This window comes from Poecilia reticulata, chromosome 2 (assembly GCF_904066995.2).
Source record: "Poecilia reticulata chromosome 2, P_reticulata-male-v2, whole genome shotgun sequence".
NCBI classification, from domain to species: domain Eukaryota; kingdom Metazoa; phylum Chordata; class Actinopteri; order Cyprinodontiformes; family Poeciliidae; genus Poecilia; species Poecilia reticulata.
In genome coordinates, this window is record NC_088831.1 from 2,141,420 (window position 1) to 2,149,911 (window position 8,492).

Below are 8,492 nucleotides of genomic sequence, written 5' to 3' on the forward strand. Positions count from 1 at the left end.
AAAGCTAAGAAGAAAAAAAGAAAAAAGGTTCTATCGGCGACAAGCTGCTGTGGTCACCGATACGAATGGTTGATAACAACCTACTGAGCCTGCTAGCAGGCAGACCAGTGACCAACTGAGGCCATTCAATGGGGTTGATAACCACTGATAATGGCCAGTCTATGGGATGATAACATTCAAAGAGGGTGGTTTAAACTGCCATTGTTGTACATCTTTTATCTGCTCATTTTGTGGAATATTTAACAACTACAAAATCGCACAGAAGAAGAATATTTTTTGCACTCTGACTGGCTGCTGTTAGGCCTACAAATTTTAAGTTGAATGTTCATAAAAAATTTTCATAGACACCTGTGAAAATAATTTCTATTCCCATGGCTTTTTTGTTTTCTGGGAAATTATCTTGATGATAAATACAGAAGCAATCATGACAATCAAAACATCTACAATAGTGATAGTAATATTAATAATAAAATAATAGTCAGTGCAAAGTAGCCTACAAATTCTTTGGTGGGGGCGGTGAGGGACCTGGATAAAGGCTGGTGGGCGCTGGCCCAAAAAAGGTTGAGAAACACTGATTTAGTTGGTAATGTTGCATGTTCTAAAATACCTGCAAAAACATTGACTAAAAGGCCTCTTATTTAATGTTGAGGGGTTTTTGTCTGTAAGGCTAACCTTTAGGGAACAGACATTTTACATTTTGTTTTGAGTTGAAATGTACTGAAGTCTTATTTAAGTTTGAGTGTTTAGCTTGTTAATTGTATTGCTAGAAGCAACTGTTTGCACTATTTATATACATTTTCTATTAAACTGTGGCAATAGCAACGGTATAGTTAATTTATAACATAACTATAAGTTTCAGGCTCAGGATATTTTTTTACTTTAAGCCCTGATATATATATATATATATAATATATATATATATATATATATATATATATATATATATAAAACGTCTCATTCTCACATTTAGCTTACACAGACCTAACATTGGACTTAATTTGCTTGTTGCAAAATATTGTTTTTAACTTGTATTGTTTCAAAATGAGCTTCATGCAGCACTGAGGATTAAATATAATTTCTTAATATAGTATAGTTAATTATTTTTATGTCTTTCATGGTCCTTCTAACTGATATGCATTACTGGATTGGACAGCGCCTATTAGTCGCTATGTGATTCATTGAGTTATGTCCAGGAAACCATTTTATCCCAATGCAGGACGAGCAGAAATCTGTCACAAAAATATTCGTAGCGCCATAATTTGTTATCAGATATATCTATTAATAGAGATGTGCCAATCAGGTTTTTTCCTGCCGATACCGATACCGATCACCCATGAGGGCCGATCCCCGATACCGATCATCGATACCGATCACATAATTATTTTTATTTTTTTTTTATCATAAACACTACCGGTTACGTTATGTGGAAAAAGGAACCATGAATTCACCTTAATTTAGACAAAAAACTTGTTTTAATAACTTTTTCCAAGAAAAAAACTAAACTAAACAGGCATTGTGCAAATTGTACTCCTATCAGTAATACTATCTTTAACAGACTGATAACATATGAAGGCTCTGAAGAGGCTAAATAATGCAAAGAGCCAATATAAAACCTCTCAACATTGCCAAAAAAATTCAAGTATAAAACTTAACATTCAAAGGCAAATACAGGATCCATTGCAATAAACAATCCAGAGTTACTCAATGAAAACTTCCTGATAGCATGGCGGCTAGCAGATTACTGCTAGTTCTGAGTGGCTGTTTCTGACTGAGCGCAGTAATTATGCAGAGCAGGGAGGAGATTGATTATTTTTTTAGAGATTATCTGTCTCATGTTAGGACAGCGAAAATTTTAATACTGTTTAAGGAAGAATTATTTATACAATTAAATTTAGCAAAAAATCTGTCTCTGGTTCTTCCTGTTGATCCCGGGTTCTCTCGCGTGGACACAGAAACACAACAATACGTGTTGACGTCACAGAATTACAGAATTTAATCCAATCAGAAGAAAGTATGAGATAGAACAGGAAACTGGAGAAACACAGATACAAACATTGCTACCTGAGACAAGAAGACAGAGAAATATCAAGGACGTCCTTGGAGAAAGAGCTGGTGCAGAAGTAAAACTAAAATCAGCTTTTCTGAATTATTTCCCTTGTGCACAAACTTTTATACCTGTAGGCAGTGGCGCAACTACACATTATTCAGGTGGATGCGAAAACATAGATCGGCGCCCCCCCGCCCCAGGTAAGGAACGTCAGGGTGAAGGAGCGACGCTCACTCGCTAAACCCCCCCCCCCGAGGCGACAATACGTGAAAGGTAAAACTCGCTACATTTACCTCGTTATGTGCGCGAGGTGAAGGAGCGTGAGGCGCGCTTAAGTGTATGGGAAAACATCATCGGCGCGCTGCCCCCTCCAGACGGGGTTTTGGCGCCCCCCCTGGTGCTGCGCCCCTATGCGTTGCATACCCTGCATACCCACTTTTTGCGCCGCTGCCTGTAGGTGTGTTTTCTTCTTTAATGTATTCAAATAAGGTGTATCTCTACTTGACCAATTGGAAGGCCTCTCTGGTCCTTTTTGAATTTAGAAAGTCCCTGCAATTTGTTCACAAGATCAAACACCTTTTGTTAAATAAGGTAGAAGCAGACTCTCCGAATTCATGGTGGTTTATGGCTTTCACAGATCAGTGTGAAAAGCTAGAACTTCCTACTGATTGTTTCCCAGACAAAGGGCAGATCAGAAATCTTGACAAACCATCTACTTTAACAGCTAGTAAAATAAAGGTCAAAAGGCCAGAATAAGTTATACATTTTAAAACTATATTAGACTATTTCAATCAAGTCATGTTAAATTTTAAAACTAACTTATTTTAAATTTATTTATTTATAACACTATCCGGCCTCCTGCGGCTCTACAGCCTTCTGGGCAAGGAGACACATATGAAAGAACCTCACAGGTAGCTGTGAAATTCTGGTTTCTTTTCTGCTCTGCCAGGAACAAACCTTTTAATACTGTATTTCAATTCATTGAAAAGTTATCTCCAGAAACCCAATTTGTTCTTCTGCACTCAGCATCTCCAAGGTTTAGTCCTGATATAAAACCAAAAAGCAATATATAACATCGACAGAAAATAATGGAGTACAATTCCTGTTTCTAACCTAATATAATATTCAAATAAGAATTAAGACATTCATTCACCACAAACCTAAGTATTTTTCTAATACTAAACATTTTCATTTGATTCTAATATAGTCAGAAATAATACAATTTCAAATACATTCATCATTGACTAAATTAATTCTAAAACAAGATAATACAATTTTCAGTCAAAGCATGTTATTAATAACTAAGAAAAGTATCTTACAAATTAAATGTTAGTGATTTAATACATTTTATGTTATATTCAGTTTTTGCACCATGTCAGATGTTAGTTTTGGAAGACTTCTCATCCTGGTTACGTGAACCGACCAAAGTTCCCTTTCTCGCAGTAATTCAAGTGATACTGTCCTCTGCCTTCCTGCATATGTTAATTTATAACCTCCAGTCTTTAATGATAAGACCCCAGGGGTCTGAGCAGAAACTCCTGCAGATCTCTATTTTACTTTCCCATTATTGCAATACTTACCCAGCAATAGTTTTCAGGTTTAAATCACTAACAGAAACCTGTTCAGAATTAAGAAATTTGTTCAAAAAAGATTAAACTATATTTAACACTAAAAATAATCATTTTTCCTCAACAATACATATGTAATTTTTTTTTTTTTAGGTTAGATGCTTAAACAGAGGTTCAGTGTGAGAGTCACTACCAGGTGGAGCAGAAGCTGCGCTCTGTCTGTGAAATATTACTACCTGTAGCGTAGCAGCGGTTCAACAGCGAGAGCAGAACCAGCGTCTTACATCGCAGCTCAAAGACTTAAATAATTTTGCGGGTTATTTGTTTAGCTTTCTGACAGTCATGCTAATCCGGGTGAGTGTTTGTAGCTGTGCGCTGCTTTACCCGCTATCTGATCCTCCATATGTCTTTTACTGCAGTGAGCCTCGATGTAGCCAAACTCCGTCAAGTATGGCATTGTTTTTATGTCGTATTAGCTTCGTTGTGTTGATGCATTTTGACGTGCTTCAATTTTCGGCCGCAACACGGAAACTTCCCCATTCACTCAGTGCGTCACAGTTCCACATCGCTTAGGATTTGTTGCTGCGTGTTTGCACAGTGTGAAGGAAAGAGGAGACCAGCTGCACAGGCAGGCTGCGAAATGAGATGCAGGTGATTGGTATCGGCAACAAGTGCCAATGATCGCCTATCACCGATCATGCACTTTTTCACAAAAATCAGCCGATTATGATCGGTGACCGATCATTTTAAGTCGTATTTAATAGATAGAGGTGTGCCAATCAAAGAGGAGAAAAGTGATGTTTGATCAATTCTCCATGATACAAATCTATGAACAGTTTAGTTTCTATTAGTTCTGTCAAGATGCAAGAAGGGGCATGTGTTGTTGTGTCAATTTGTTTGACATTTCGCAGGTTTGTACTGCAGAGGCGTTCAGTTGTTGCCATCTAGTGGCGGAATTGGGTGCTGCATTTTGGGAGCCTGCCGTTTGATGATGTCATAGGCAGGGGACAGGGCAGGAGAGTGCTGGGCATGGTTTTCTCTCAGTGGCGCTGCAGCTTCAATTCAGTCGGTTATTGAAAGCACTGTTGTTTTACCCTACTCCAACTGGCTTCATTAAAGAGTCAACGCACGCCCTCTTGTCTTGTGGTCATTTTGGAGAGGAGTTATCTGAATGTCGACTCCACCAAGGCGATGGAGGTAAAGGACATGACAGTAAAACAACACTTTCTCGCAGACCACCTTCTACATCGGAAGAACTAGTCAACTGGAAAAGACCCGTTCATAAAAGTAAGCAAACGCTTTAATCTTCATCATGTCAAGGAAAAGCTCCATATCAGGATCAGTTAAAACAAGATCACGCATCTCAGGCTCGTCTAAGCAGTCTACAAGTTCGACAGCCAGCAAGGTAGCTGCAGCATTAGCACGTGCAGAAGCAGAAGCAGCGAAAGCCGAAGCAGCATTTGTAGAGAAAGAGGTTAGACTGAGGATACAACAAGCAGAGCTTGAGGCCTCAACACAGCTTCAAAAAACACATTTAGAAGCTTCGCTGGATAAAGTTCGTTCACAGAAAAAGGCTGCAGCTGCAGAAGCTAAAGCAGAAGTTTTGGAGTCAGCTGCGGAACAGCATGGTGAAACATTCAGTGAAATTGATGTTCCAAAGGAGGATCCAGAATCACGCACAAAGGAATATGTAGAGGGAGCTATCCAAAGTGAAGGCACCTTTGGCATGCCTAAAATAAAAACTTATTCATGTGATACAGACCTGAAACCAACCCAACATGAATATATACATGACTCTGATAAAAGATTCTATGCATCAGAAATGGCCATGCCAGTGCAGCCAAAATCAGAACCTACCATAGCAACACAGGATCAGAAGCTAACCATGACAGTTGGATCTGATAACCATCTTGTGAAACAGTCAAGATTAAATGGAAAATCTATGCCAAGGGTTGAGCAAAACACAAATTCTTTGGAGAATCCGATAGACACTTTCTACAGTAGGACAGACTACAGAAACAGAACTGAGAACTCGCCTCTGTTACAGAATGCTAGTTACACAAATAATGGTCCACAAATGAGTCAAGGGGAAGAAAGTAAATGTATGTCAGACCTTGTTAGATTCATTGCACGACGAGAGTTAGTGTCCACTGGTCTCACACAGTTCAATGACCGTCCTGAGTGCTTTAGGGCCTGGAGAGCATCATTTTTGAGTGCTATCAGAGATTTAAACCTCTCAGCCAACGAACAGTTAGAACTTTTAGTAAAATGGCTAGGGAAAGACTCAGCAGAACATGCTAGACGTATAAGGACAGTGCATGTGAATTACCCCGAGTACGGACTCAGGGCAGTTTGGGACAGACTAAATGAATGTTACGGGGCTACAGAGGTGGTTGAGAACTCCTTGTTCAAAAGGTTGGAGAGTTTTCCCAAAATCTCTAATAAAGACCACCGCAAAATAAGAGAACTCGGAGATTTGCTAATGGAGATAGAGGCAGCCAAGGCTGATGGTGATCTATTAGGTTTAAGTTACTTAGATACGCCTCGTGGCATTAACCCTGTTGTGCAGAAGTTGCCATTCTATCTACAAGAAAAGTGGCTAACATCAGGATTTCAATACAAAGAGGAACACAGGGTTGTCTATCCTCCATTCAGCTTCTTTGTGAATTTTGTGTGTAATCAAGCTAAAATGAGAACCGACTCCAGTTTCATGCTGACAACTTTGAATAATGATTCAACTGAGCACCATAGGCAAGTCCCAAGAACTGATGGTCATAAGCATCTCGCTGTACTGAAAACCGGGGTCTCTCCTAAGACATTACCTGGACAGCACTGTGGCTCTGTTCAAAGCAGTATTCCATCTGCAAGTAGACCTGCCTCAACAGATGATCCAGCCAAACACTGTGTGCTACACAACAAACCTCATCCTCTTTCTAAATGTAGAACCTTCAGGGGAATGCTCATTGACGAAAGAAAAGCAATTCTGAAGAAATATGGGATTTGTTATAAGTGTTGCAAAGCTCTACATTTGGCAAGGAACTGTGAAGAAGAGATAACCTGTTGTCTGTTACTACCCAATAGTAAGTCCCGCCCACTCCTCACAACTCTTTGGACTCACTACTGCCCAGTTCTCTGTCTAACAGGTCCGGAAAATCCCCAGAAACTCGAGTCTTACCCTAGAGATAGTTTGTGGAGGATTATCTATTTAAACTGGGGTCGGAAAGGACTCGTCTAGCTCTGACTACCTTCGATCCAGAAGTTATGACCCTTTACAGTTAAAGAGCAATCCGCTGAGTAGCCCTCACAGCGACATAACCCCTACAACCACTCCTGTTAACGGTAGCTCCTTTCCTAAAATAACGGCACTTGTTAACGGCTAGATTAAGTTTAGTGACTTAGATTCAAGTCCCAGGGTCATTATTTTAACACTCACCAGAGGAAAACACAAAGCCACCCTTTCTCTAGAATCATGTATGTTAACTTTACCATAGTTAGGAGAACCAACAACAATTAAGACTGACTCAATTAAACTCACTGTTCACAATCCTCATTAGAATTTTAGAATACAATTTTATTAAGCAAGCTTTAGCGGGGGCACATGACAACAGGTTATATTCTCAAAGATTATATAAGAGGCAAAATTATAATGAAATCGACTAGGATCAATCACATCCTATCCTTGTTCTTATCCCTAACCTGTTTCACTAAATTCACTGAGCGAGGCTTTTGGGGGAAGCTGGTCAACTCATACCCGATGGTTCTTGGTCTCGGCAGCTGTAATCTTTGGATGTCCTTGGTCAGAGTCTTTGTCCAGCCGGAGCAAAGTCCTCTTTACTGAAGAGAAGCGGAGAGAAGGCTCACGCTTTCCTTTGAACGTGCAGATTCTTTGTCTTTAAAAGACCTCCGTCTCTTCTCCAAGTCGGCTGCGATGATCCGGAGAGCGCTGAGTAGAGGCAGAGGAGTCGGTCGAATCTGGAACCAGGGTGGTGGCGGGTGGAGCTCGTCCCTTCTTGGCGGCGTGAAGTCGTTGAGTAAGATCCCTTGGTCCCGGGGTGTAGTCCTCTGCTGGTCGGTAGTCTGCTTCCCTTGATGACTCTTCTTCTGCGCCGCGGACGAAGAACTCCGTTTCTGTCTCGAGCTCCACATTTTAAAACCCTCCCAACGTAGGGCCGCCTTCAGGGCAGGGCTGCGTATCCTTCCCCTTGCGTCTCACCGTCGGTAGAGAGTTCCATCCTCCCCCAACTCCCTCGTGACACATTCCTTCCTTATTACTCGCTTGCTGTTGACCATATGCTTCTAATTAAGCCTCACCCAGCGCTCCAGACATGCTCAGACATGTCCAATGCTGAAAGAACATGTTCAAACATATTCCTGCTTTTACTCTATCATTTTACCTCAGTATGTTCCTTCCTCACTAATTATCTTTATTCCTTAATAATCAATGAGTATCATACAACAATCAAGTTGTTTAAACCTCAATTCCCATAAAGCATTATTACCTTCAACTGATTAAAAGTACAGAGCATACATTATAACATTCTCTGATTAAAAGTACAGAATATATGTTTTGATCATACGTTACATACATTTCTTCATTGGCATGTGTATTGTCACCTTATAATCACTTATCACGTATAATCATCATTCAATCATTATACAGGGTATACTGTTATTCCTCAGGCCTTTATTCCGTTTTTCTGCGTGTACCTGGACAGATCTCACATACTTATACCAGATTTCACGACACTGTACAGAGTGTGGAAGTAAAAGGCATGTTACAGTCCTACACCCAGGGACTGCACCATGGTCTAATACCCCAGATTCTCCTATATCAGAGAACGGCGGGGAGGGAATAAATGACAACAAGGAAGCGGCTG